The sequence below is a fragment of the Crotalus tigris genome, unplaced genomic scaffold (assembly GCF_016545835.1).
Source record: "Crotalus tigris isolate CLP2741 ecotype Arizona unplaced genomic scaffold, ASM1654583v1 scf7180000017764.6130737, whole genome shotgun sequence".
NCBI lineage: Eukaryota > Metazoa > Chordata > Lepidosauria > Squamata > Viperidae > Crotalus > Crotalus tigris.
This window is the reverse complement of record NW_024096618.1, coordinates 3637663-3650795: the sequence shown is the minus strand read 5'-3', so window position 1 is coordinate 3650795 and position 13133 is coordinate 3637663.

The following is a 13133-nucleotide window of genomic DNA, read 5'->3' as shown; positions in this document are numbered from 1 at the left end:
AATATACTACAAGGAGGAGAAATTGAAAAGTGGCTAACAACTGGGAAAACCTACCTAATAATGAAAAATCCAGCAAAAGGGGCAACACCAGGTAACTACAGGCCAATTACCTGCTTACCAACAACTTTCAAATTACTAACTGGTGTGGTAGCTGATGCAGTACAACAGCATCTAGTTGAAAACAATCTCTTTCCACCTGAGCAGAAAGGAAACCGCCCCAATAGCAGAGGAACAAAAGATCAACTCCTAATAGACAAAATGATCTTGGAAAACTGCAAGAGAAGGAAGACCAACCTGAATGTGGCATGGCTTGACTACAAAAAGGCATTTGACTCTCTGCCACATGATTGGATAATCAAGTGCCTAGAAATAACAGGAGTCAGTAGAAACATCAGAAAATTTGTGCAAAGATCGATGGCACAATGGAAGACACAGTTGCAGATCAATGGTGAGAGGCTGGGAGAGGTTAATATCAAGAGAGGAATATTTCAAGGAGATTCATTATCACCATTACTATTTGTTATTGCACTGTTTCCTCTGTCAACAATACTGAATAACTCAGGACATGGCTATCAAACATCAAAAACATCTGCCAGACTATCCCACCTCCTTTATATGGATGATCTGAAGCTGTATGGAAAAACATCATCTGAAATAGAATCGCTGCTCAACACTGTCCGTATATATAGCCAAGATATTGTAATGGAGTTTGGCTTGGACAATGTGCCACACTTACTATCAAACAAGGAAAAATAATGAAAACTGAAGGAATCAAGATGCCCCACGAAAATAACATTAAGAGTCTGGATGAGGAAGAATACTACAAATACTTGGGTATCCTTCAAGCTGACAACATCAAGCACACTGAAGTCAAGAAAAAGATTAGAGGTGAATACATCAAGAGAGTGAAGAAGATCTTAAAATCCAAACTCAATGGAGGAAATACCATAAAGGCAATCAACACCTGGGCAATCCCAGTCATTAGGTACACAGCTGGAATAGTGGACTGGACTCAAGCAGAACTAAAAGCAATGGATAGGCAGACCAGAAAAATAATGACAATGAATCATGCCCTTCATCCACGCAGTGACATTGATAGACTTTATCTACCAAGGCAAATAGTGGGCGTGGAATGCTACAAGTACATCAGATGGTTGAAGAAGAAAAAATGGCTTTGGAAGAATATCTGAAGAACAATGATGAAGATGCACTGAAATTAGTATATCAGGAAGGCTTACTAACTACTGGAGAGACCAAACTGGCCTACAAGAAAGACCAAATGAAGAACAGAATAGAGGCATGGGAAGACAAAGCACTACATGGCCAATACATGAAAAAAATAGCTGGGAAAGCAGATAATAATAAAACCTGGCAATGGCTAAGAGCAGGAAAATTGAAGAAAGAGACCGAGGGACTAATTCTGGCTGCACAAGACCAAGCCTTAAGGACAAATGCATACAAAGTCAAAATTGAGAAGACAGCAACAGACAGTAAGTGCCGCCTATGCAAAGAAGCTGAAGAAACAGTGGACCACTTGGTAAGCTGTTGCAGAAGATTGCACAGACTGATTACAAGCAGCGACATGACAAAGTAGCAACAATGGTGCATTGGAAGATCTGCAAAAAATATCATTTGCCTGTAAGCAAAAACTGGTGGGATCATAAAATAGAGAAAGTCATAGAAAATGATAAAATTAAACTGCTCTGGGACTTCAGAATTCAAACAGACAAGCACCTGCAACATAACACCCCAGACTTAACAATTGTCGATAAGAAAGACAAAAAAGTCTGGATAGTGGACGTGGCAGTGCCTGGAGACAGCAGAATAGAAGAGAAAGAACTGGAGAAGATAACAAAATACAAAGACCTACAAATAGAAATAGAAAGACTGTGGCAAAAGCAAGCAAGGGTAGTACCAATAGTCATAGGCTCCTTGGGTGCAATCCCAAAACAACTGGAGCACCACTTGAACACCATTGGCATTGACAAATTCGCTATTAGTCAATTGCAAAAGGCGGCCTTATTAGGAACTGCTTCCATCCTGCGACGATATCTGTAATACCATCAAACATCCACATCTGCCTATCCCAGGTCCTGGGTAAGGACTCGATAGGTAGACAAAATGCCAAATCCAGTCTGAACATCTGGCTGACTGTGCGATGATTGACAATAATAACAACAACAACAATAGCAACAACAACAATAATAATAAAGTTGGAAGGGACCTTGGAGGTCATCTAGTCCAACCCCCTGCTCAGGCAGGAAACTCTATACCAGTGCTTGTCAACCTTTTTAATGCCGCAACCCCCAACCGGTCGTAAGTCGAGGACTACTCAACCAGTCGTAAGTCGAGGACTATTCAACTAGTGCAGCACCGTTTGCAGAATGGGACTTTTGGCGGGCTCAGCAGAGCAGAGACAGCCTGGACAAGAGAGCCTATTCAAGAGAGTCTATTCTATTGGTTTTCAAAAGCCAATAGAATAAAAGGGAGTAGCACAGCTAAGGAAAAGGGGGGAAAAATGGCAGACTGCGTTGTTTGGCGACCCTCATGAAATGATCGTTCGACCCCAAATGGGGTCCCGACCCATAGGTTGAGAACTGCTGCTCTATACCATTTCGGACAAATGGCTGTCCAGTCTCTTCTTAAAAACTTCCAGTGTTGAAGCATTCACTGCTTCTGGAGGCAGGTTGTTCCACTGGTTAATTGTTCTAACTGTCAGGAAGTTTCTCCTTAGTTCTAGGTTGCTTCTCTCCTTGATTAGTTTCCATCCGTTGCTTCTTGTCCTGCCTTCAGGCGCCTTGGAAAATAGCTTCACTCCCTCTTCTTTGTGGCAGCCCCTGAGATATTGGAACATTGCTATCATGTCCCCCCTTGTCCTTTTCTTTGTTAAACTAGAGATACCCAATTCCAGCATACCCAATTCTGTATTCTTTCTAGAGTCTCAGCATCTTTTTTACATTGTGGTGGCCAAAACTGGATGCAGTATTCCAAGTGTGGCCTTACTAAGGCATTGTAAAGTGGTATTAATACTTCACGTGATCTTGATTCTATCCCTCTGTTAATGCAGCCCAGCACTGTGTTGGCTTTTTTGGCAGCTGCAGCACACTGCTGGCTCATATTTAAGTGATTGTCCACTAGGACTCTGAGGTCCCTCTCACAGTTACTACTATTGAGCAAGGTACTCCCTATACTATACCTATACATTTGGTTTTTCTTGCCTAAATATAGAACCTTACTTTTTTCACCATTGAATTTCATTTTGTTAGATAGCGGCCAGTGTTCAAGTCTGTCCAGATCTTCCTGTATCTTAAGCCTGTCTTCTGGAGTATTGGCTATTCCTGCCAGCTTGGTGTCATCCGCAAATTTGATGAGTTCCCCATCTATCCCCTCGTCCAAATCATTGATGAAGATGTTGAAGAGCACTGAGACCAAAACAGAGCTCTGGGGCACCCCACTACACACTTCCCTCCGTGTAGATGCAGTTCCATTGAGGACCACACGCTGAGTATGGCCAGTCAGCCAGCTATGGATCCATCTGGTGGTGATCTGTCTAACCTGCATTTTTCTATCTTATCAATAGTAGGTTGTGATCTACTTTATCAAATGCCTTACTGAAGTCCAAGTAAATTATATCCACAGCATTCCTCTGATCCACTAATTTTGTCACTTGGTCAAAGAATGCAATAAGATTTGTCTGGCATGATCTGTTTTTGACAAACCCATGTTGTTTTTTAGTAATGACTTTGTTTGCCTCTAAGTGTTCACTGATTCGTTGTTTGATTATCTTTTCCAGAATCTTCCCAGGTATTGAGGTCAGGCTGATAAGTCTGTAATTTCCTGGGTCCATTTTTTTTCCTTTTTTGAAGATGGGAACTACATCAGCTCTTTTCCAGGTCTTCTAGTCCAACTCCCTGCTCAAGAAGGAGACCCTATACCAGGGGTAGGCAACCTTGGCTCTTTTATGACTCATGGACTTCAACTCCCAGAATTCCTGAGCCAGCTTGGCTGGCTCAGGAATTCTGGGAGTTGAAGTCCATGAGTCATAAAAGAGCCGAGGTTGCCTACCCCTGCCCTATACCATTTCAGACAAATGGCTGTCCAACCTCATCTTAAAAACCTCTAGGTTTTGCTAGTTTTATTTTCTTAAAAACCTCTAGATAATTGAGAGATGGGAAACGGAATATTCCCAAGAATTAAGCAATCAGAGAGCATGAATAAATTTGGAGAAAACTGAAACTAAAGTCCTACTGCAATTAGTGACAGAGAATATATGGAACAAGTCAATTGAAATGTCTATGGAGATTCTCAGTCATCCAGGTCATAGTTGTTTCAAAAGTGCTTTTTTCAAAAGGCAACTGGACTGGTTTTTTTTTGAGGAAAATGTTTTGTTTCTCATCTGATGTATGAGAATGAAATATTTTCCTCAAGTAAAAAACAGTCCAGTTGCTTTTAAAGGAAAACACTTTTGAGAAGTCAGTTGAAAAAGCAACCTAAAATAACTAGAGAAAGTCATATTTTCTATGGCAAAAGAAACATTTCACCAGTGTATCAATTATTTTATTCCTATTTTTATAAATAACTCAGGATGGCGAACATGCCTGATACTCCCTCCTCTTCCTCTTTCCCCACAACAGGAACCTTGTAAGCTGGGTTGAGCTGAGACACAGTGATTGGCCCAAAGTCACCTAGCTGGCTTTCATGGTTAAGATGGGACCAGAACTCTTAATCTCTATAATATGTCTAAGTTTTTCCTCACAATGTGAGATATTCAAGCAAGGTAACACTTCATCATTGTTTTAAAAAAACATACAGTGCTCTTTACTCTTTACTCTTCCAATTGCTGTGAGGCAGATGTTGGTCTATCTTTCTTTCTGGCCTCATATGCAGAATGGGCTTGATGAACATATTGATGCTGAAGTAGTGAAATTGTCTGGTTTTTGGAGGTTTGAATCAATATCTTTACTGTGCTCAGTCTGTATATTTATGAATAAGCCCAAATATTGCAAAATGATAAATTAAATATCCAATAACAGCACTGCATTTTTTTAAAAAAAAACAATGATGAACTTGAATTGTTTGAATTTCTCACATCGTGAGGAAAAAAACCTAAGCACATTGTAGAGATTAAGAATTCTAGTCCTATCATAGCATGAAAGCTGGCTGGGTGACTTTGGTTCAGTCACTGTGTCTTAGCTCCCCTCACCTCACAGGGCTGTTGTTGTGAGGAAAGAGGAGGAAGAGGGAGCATCAGGTATGTTCGCTATCTTGAATTATTTATAAAAATAGGAACAAAATATGTATAGTGCATTCAGAAAATATTCAGACCCCCTTCACTTTTGTTAATTTTGTTATGCTACAGCTTGATTCTACAGTTGTTGAAATTCATTTTTTTCCTCATTAATCTGCAGTCAACACCCCATAAGTGAAAACAGAATTTTAGAAATGTCTGTAAATTTATTAAAAAGAAAAAACTGAAATATCACATTGGTATAAGTATTCAGACCCCTTTGCAACAATACTGAAATTTAGCTCAGGTGCCTCCCATTTCGCTTGATCGTTGTTGACATTTTCTACACCTTGATTGGAGTCCACCTGTGGTAAATTGATTTGATTGAACATGATTTGGAAAGACACACACCTCTCTATAGAAGGCCTCACAGCTGACAATGCATACTGGAGCAGAGCAAAAGCCATGAGGTCAAAGGAACTGCCTGCAGAGCTCAGAGACAGGATTATTGCAAGGCACAGATCTGAGGAAAGCTACAATAAAATTTCTGCTGCACTCAAAGTTCGTAAAAGCAGAGTGGACTCCATAATTCTCAAATAGAAGAAGTTTGGCACAGCCAGGACTCTTCCAAGTGAAACTGAGCAATCGGGAGAAGGGCCTTAGGAACAGGATTGTCACTCTGAATGAGCTCAGAGATCTATGTGGAGATGGGACAGAGTTCCAGAAGGACAACCATCACTGCAGCCCTCCACCGATCTGGTCTTTATGGCAGAGTGGCTAGACAGAAGCCTCTCCTCAGTGCAAAACACATGAAAGCCCATTTGGAGTTTGTAAAAAAGTACCTGAAGGGCTCTCAGACTGTGAGGAACAAGATTCTCTGGTCTGATGAAACTGTTTGGCCTCAATTCTAAACATTATGACTGGAGGAAACCAGGCACCGCTCTTCACCTGCCCAATATCATCCCAACAGTGAAGCATGGTGGTGGCAGCATCATGCTGTAGGGATGTTTTTCAGCAGCAGGGACTGGGAGACTGGTCTGGGTTGAGGAAAAGCTGCATGGAGCAAAGTACAGAGGTATCCTCAATGAAAACCTGTTCAACAGCACTCAGGACCTCAGACTGGCCCAATGGTTCACTGTCCAACATGACAATGATCTTAAGCACACAGTCAAGACAACACAGGAGTGGCTTAGGGACAACTCTGTGGATGTTCTAAAGTTCAAACAAACAAAAACAAGCAAATAAACTTCATATCTGGACACTTTCTAAAAAAGCAAGTGATGTTCTACAGTAAAAAAAAAACTTCTTAAGACATCACATTATAACTCAGCAATCAAAGCATCCTAAAATGGTATTATAATTGTTATTATAAGCCATACCACTAGAAGATTACTAGATATTTGGTACTTCCTTCTAGCTTCTTTGCTATAAAGTTTTACCATAAATTGCTCTTTAAAAAAATATCTGGATTTTAGTTATGCCCATATGCAAATCACGTTTCCCCCTCAGCGTGCATTAATGCATACCTACTCTGAGAGAAATGGGCAGTTTAGAAATGTAATAAATAAATGCATAAATAAATACATGCATACATGTATAAATGAATGAATGAATGAATTCATACATACATACATACATGTTTGTTGTTCGTCCATCGATTTTTGATGAAGACCTTGACATCTTGTGGGTTATGGGCCATCCACGATGTATCCGTAGGTGGCTAATAAGACCGATGTTAGCACGGAATGTTCTGCCACATACTGAACAAAGAAATGTAGACACTGTTACTTCAGCATTTGCAGCTCTGGCTTTGCGGAGTGCTCGCTTTTCTTGTGCCAAGATTGTCCTTCTGTGTTCATATGTCTGGCAACCCTGGTACACCAAGGTGTGCCATGTCGGTCGATCATCTTGCAAGACTTCATGCAAGAAGTTCTCAAGCAATGGACCACACGCGAGCCACGTTGAGCAGTCAAGTTCCCAAGAGATGTTAATATCCAGGGACTTAAGAGAAGCTTTCAACGTGTCTTTGTATCACTTCATACATACATTAAAATGCCTTACCTGGTGTAATATTAGAGGATCACATTTCTTGTAGGTTTCACTATGCACTTTCCAGCACTGGGCAATACATGTGAATGCAGTTTATATTGTGGATATTGATTTTGTAGTAGAAAACAGCCAAGTTACAGAAAACTAAAAAGTAGAGACAGGAAAGTTTTTAGTTGGGCTGTAGCAAAGGCTCCTGCTGCTGGATGAGCTTTATCAGATTGTGGAACTTATTAACTAAAATAAAAATCCCAGCCCCCCCCCCCAGTTAGGATGCTTATTTGGGGGGAGGGTGGAGAGGCTTCATGGGATATCATCAGTTTCTCGCAAAACTCCCAGTTCTACAGAACACACTGGATCAAAGTACATTAGAGACAGGGATTCTTTATAAAGTAGGGCTTGATTGAGTGACTGAGTTCGTGTCAACTTCTTAGCAATCTCTCAGATAGGTTTCCTCCAGGATGATACGTGAATAGCATATAGAGTCCACAAGCCTTAAAGATGCCAAGTTTGGAGACCCCTGATCTAGATGGCTAGCTGGGGAATTCTGGGAGTTGTGTTGTGCATGAATTTAAAAACAAATTAAATCCACTAATTGAGTTGCAAAAAAAAAAATGAAATTTATTGCTAGCAAAGAAAAAAAGAGTGGGTTGCAAAGCGTGATGGATCCGAGTCAAGACTTCACGCAAGAAGTTCTCAAGCAATGGACCACACGCGAGCCACGTTGAGCAGTCATTTTTATACATCCTATCGCGATGTCCCATTTCCCTTCCCCTTTGGTCCCATTGGAAAGGCCCGCAGAGGTCACAATCTATCTCTGTCCTTGTCTGCTCAGGTTTCCTCAACATCCGATATACTACCATATAGGGGCATGTTGTAATTCCGGCAGAAATTCACAGTTTATTCTTTGGTTTTAGTGCACTCATCCTGTTTATTTTTAAAACATCCTTTTCCCTTGAGCTGTTTCCCTCAGTTGGAGTCCACAGGTCTTAAAGTTGCCAAGTTTGGAGACCACCCCCCCTCCGATCTAGTTGGCTGGCTGGGGAATTCTGGGAGTTGGAGTCCACAGGTCTTAAAGGTGCTAACTTTGGAGACTTCTGCTATAGAGTCTACCTAGAGTCTTCGAGAACCTCATTTATAGGGAATGAAGATTGCTGTGACCTTACATCTCTTCCATTGAACCCAGCATCTACCATGTTCAAGGATCTAACTGTGAAGCAGATCTAGGAGTCCTGGTGGACAACCGCTTGAAAACGAGGTGGGAAAAGGTATACAGATAGTCCTCAGCTTACAACCTCAATTGAGCCCAAATTTCTGTTGCTAAGCGAGATGTTAAGTGAGTTTTGCCCAATTTTATGACCTTCATTGCCCCTGCAGGTGTTAACCTAGTAACACGGTTGTTAAGTGAATCTCCATTGACTTTACCTGAAGGAAGGTAGCAAAAGGGGATCCCATAAGCCCAGAACACCGCAACTGTCATAAATACATGCCAGTTGCCAAGCATCCAAAATCTGATCACGCGGCAAGGGGAGGCTGCCAGTATGAAAATCAGTCTTAAGTTACTTTTTCAGTGCCATTGTAACTTAGAATGGGCACTAAACCAGTGGCTGTAAGTCAAGGATTATAAAAAAGTTGTATTATAAAAATAGCAGAAATAATATTTTGCTGGGAACCATTAAAAAGTTAAGGATTTTAAAAAAACAACAAAAAAACCCTCTCCATAAAATTTAGTATGTAGTATGCTATAGTCTGAAAGAGATGTAATCTGGTTCTCTCTTCATTTTCTACTTTTATTAATTCTGTAATAAACGATAAACAATAAATTACACCTGTAGTTTTACTTGTTTTGCAAAGAATTTTTCTGCCGTTTCAGCTCAGGTCCTTGGCAGAAAAGGGGTTAATTACCAGGTGTCCAATGTCAAACCTGCCATTTTCTCTCCATGCAAAGAAAGAAATTTTGCTTCTCCATTCATCCCGCTAACAGGCAGCAATCTGTTGACTGACTCTAAAGTAAGCACTTTTATCAATCCTTAATCAAAGCTAACTCAAGCGTCCAAATGGACTGTGAAATAATACGCATACATTGGCAAATCGTTCTTGGGTGTTTCAAAAGCGACAGTGGAATTTGGATTTTCCCCCCAACAAAATGATTTATGATCCTTTTCCTCATTGGAGAACAAGAAACATTACCCCCCCCCCCCAAATCAGGTAAGAAACAAATGCAGTGCTTGCTTCCATTGAGTTTTGCAATACCTATACCCTTTTTCTGTGTGTTTAAATTTCCTTGACTTTGTCAACCCATTTTGTAGAATTGCACCAAATTGTAATTTTGGGAAAACATCAACAATTTATTCTTGTTCTGAATGTCGTATCTCTGAGTTTTGATAACAACGACCGATTTCCTTTTGTTTCTGCTTTTGGCAGGTTGAGAATTACTAATCTAGAGAAAAACCGAATATGAGTTATCGCTTTATTGTTGGACAAGGTGGGATTGTTTGCAAATCTTAAAAGAGGTAAATTTGAATCATAGAAGGAAGATCTAGGAAGGCATATGATAAGTAAATCTGCCATTCATTTACTTTTATTTATTTGTTTACCATTTAAATTGCTGTATTGCTGCATTTTCAGAGATCCTAAGTAGCAACCTGATACATGTAGTTTTCCATTTACAACCCCATCCGTTTAGTGACTGTTCAAAGTTACAACAGCACTGAAAAAAGGTCAAAGGTCAGAAAATTGGGTCATGTGAGTAACCCACTTTATGACCGTCACCACTTTCCTTAAAATCCCCCTAATGAACCTGGATATATTTTGAGAAATAGTTTCTGAAAAATTATCTTACAAATTTTTGAAACCTTCAGATGATGATGATGATGATAATAATAATAAATAAAGTTGGGACCTTGGAGGTCATCTAGTCCAACCTCCTGCTCAGGCAGGAAACCCTATACCATTTCAGACAAATGGCTGTCTGGTCTCCTCTTAAAAACTGCCATTGTTGGAGCAGCCACAAGTTCTGGAGGCAAGTTGTTCCCTCAATTAATTGTTCTCTCCTCCTTAGTTCCAGGTTGCTTCTCTCCTTGATCAGTTTCCATCCGTTGCTTCTTGTCCTGCCTTCAGGCGCTTTAGAGAATGGTGGAGAATGGTGGTGGGAGCAAGTTATAGGTCTTCTACTATTAAATCACCTGCATTGGGCAAAAAAAGTGAGACCAATGAAGGGAAGAAGGAAGGGAAGTCTATGCATATCAACACAATGAGAACACCTGAAGGATGCAGAGATGCTGCAATTTAATCTCTTGGCTACATTGCTGGAAACCACAATAGGGTCATCCTCAAATTACGACAATAATTGAGTCCAGAATTTTAGTCAACTGTAAGACTAAAATTTTTATAATGGTTGCTAAGTGAGTCACCTGGTCCTAAAGCAAATTATGTGCTCATTGAGTCCAAATCCAGATCATCCACAGGAAGTGTTTGTGATTATTCAGGGGGGATGCGGCAGTTTTAACTTAACTTTGGTGACCAGCCATAAGTACCTTCATTTATTACTTTATCAGTAATAAGGTTACTTTCGTTAATAAAATCATAGTCATTTTCATCCAGTTCAAGGTCTAGCAGCTGGACTTCAGGGAGCTGGAAGAGAGAGACAGAAAGAAAGGCATCTTTCTTACTGTTGCCAAAGGGTCTTGTAGAGTTATCCCCCCTTCTTTCCTTTGGCCCATCGAGACAAGTATTAGCGCCAAATCATCCTGTCCAGGGATTCTCTAATCCATCGTCAAGTGGATCAAAAGGAAAAAAGAACCCCTGCTTACCTGCCCTTTTCTCCCAAGAGAAAGGTTATATGAGGATGGGGTTTACAGTTTGGTCTTTTCAGTTTGCTACCTACCTTATTACTTCTTACAAACAGATGCTCCTTCTTCCTTACAGTCCTCTTCTTTCTGGTGACCTCTGGAAAAAGGAGAGGCAGGTGCTCAGCAAACCTTTAGGTCTCCCCCAGATGAAGAAAACCCTCCAAAATCAGAGCCTGCTTTGCAGCCCTCTTCCCCCTTGAGACCCAATCCCATCTATTCAAAAGCTTTTTCTGTTTCACAAGCTGGAGGATTCTTCTCACTGAGGCCTTAGGCTAGTGGTTCTCAACCTGTGGGTCGGGACCTCATTTGGGGTCGAACAACCATTTCACGGGGGTCGCCAGACAAGGCTGTCTGCCATTTTTTCCCCCTTTTCTTTGGCCATGCCCCTGGCACCCAGTGATGTATAAGTGGTTGGGGGGTCACCACAACATGGGGAACTGTATTATGGGGTTGCGGCATTAGAAAGGTTGAGAACCACTGCCTTAGGCAAATCCTGCTCTCTCTACGAGGGCAATTTGGAAATCAAGCCCTGCTTGGGTATCCATGACAGACACTCGCAGATACAGAACTCTTATTATACACATTAGAAAACTACAACATGACATGACTTTTGGACAAAACCACCATTCAGATTGAGGCACTGGTCATAACGTCTTCCAAAGCTGGAAATTCCTTGGTAGCTACCAAATCTGGGCTATGGGTGTGTGTGTGTGATCAAAAACATCCCAAGGGAACTGTTATGTCCCGAGCCTTTGCAAACGGCTCGGGCGTTTGCAGGCAGTCCCGGGCAGGTGCAAAGCTGCCCGGGACCAGACAGGCTGTCGCCAGCGCCGTGCGCATGCGCGGGTGCTGGCGCGGGAAAAGTAACCCATTTACCCGGGAGTTGCCTATATAAGAGGCTGCGAGGCGTTTGGGCGAGCTGAAGCCATACTTCCTGTAAGCTGAACGCTGAATAAAAGAAAACAAAACAAAAAAAAAACTTAGAACTCCAGCTGCTTCTCGTGTCTGTTTTCCCGCCAAAGGACTCAACACTGGCGACGAGGTATGGGATGCCTTGCACTACCTGGAAAGGAAAAAGTGTAAGCTTACCCAAGGAGTCCTGAGCGGCGGAAGAGGAACGGCGTCGACTCGGCAGCTGCCCGCCAATCCGGTGCGCATTCGGGGGTAGGCTGGCTGATAGACCCGTCTCCTGAAGATCCGAAGATGGCGAAAATCGGAAGGCTTTCGGAATTCGACGTCTCACATCCAGAGCGGTGGGAGTCCTACGTATCCAGAATGGAGAACTACTTCAAGGCAAACCAAGTGAGGGAAGATAGCTTGAAGGCCGCCACCCTGCTTTGCGTTTGCGGCCAAGACGCCTTCGAAATCGCAGAAAATCTTGTAGCACCTGTTCCAGTAGAGTCTGTAAGCTACGCAGACCTGAAGAAGCTGCTGAAAGAGCACTTCCACCCCAAGGTGTCCGTTATCTCATGGCGCCACACCTTCGAGCAGAGGGATCAACGGTCCGGTGAAACAGCCAAGGAATACATCGCCGCGCTACGGAAGGCCGCCAAGCCCTGCGAGTTCAAGGACCTCGAGGAACGACTGAGGGACCGATTCGTGTGCGGGCTAAGGCATCGAGAGCTACAACAGAGACTTTTTGCCAAGGAAGAATTATCCTTCCAAGACGCCTTAAGGGAAGTCACCGCAGAAGAAGCAGCAGGCGGCGCCATCAAAAACATGCGGCCGATCAGAAACAGTGCAGAGGGTGCGTCCGTGCACCAGGAAGACGTCCGACGAAACTCCGAGGAGGATCCGGACGAGGAAGTCGACCGTCTACACCCCGCGAAGGAAGAGAACCAGAAGGGAAGCTCTTCGGCTCTGCTCAAGTGCATCGGCTGTGGAGGTCGCCACAGGAGAACCGACTGCAAGTTCCGCTCCGCTACCTGCCGGGCATGCGGCAAACAAGGGCATATTGCAGCTGTGTGTCTGAGCCGACGAAAGGCACAACCCCAAGAAGAACGCCTGAA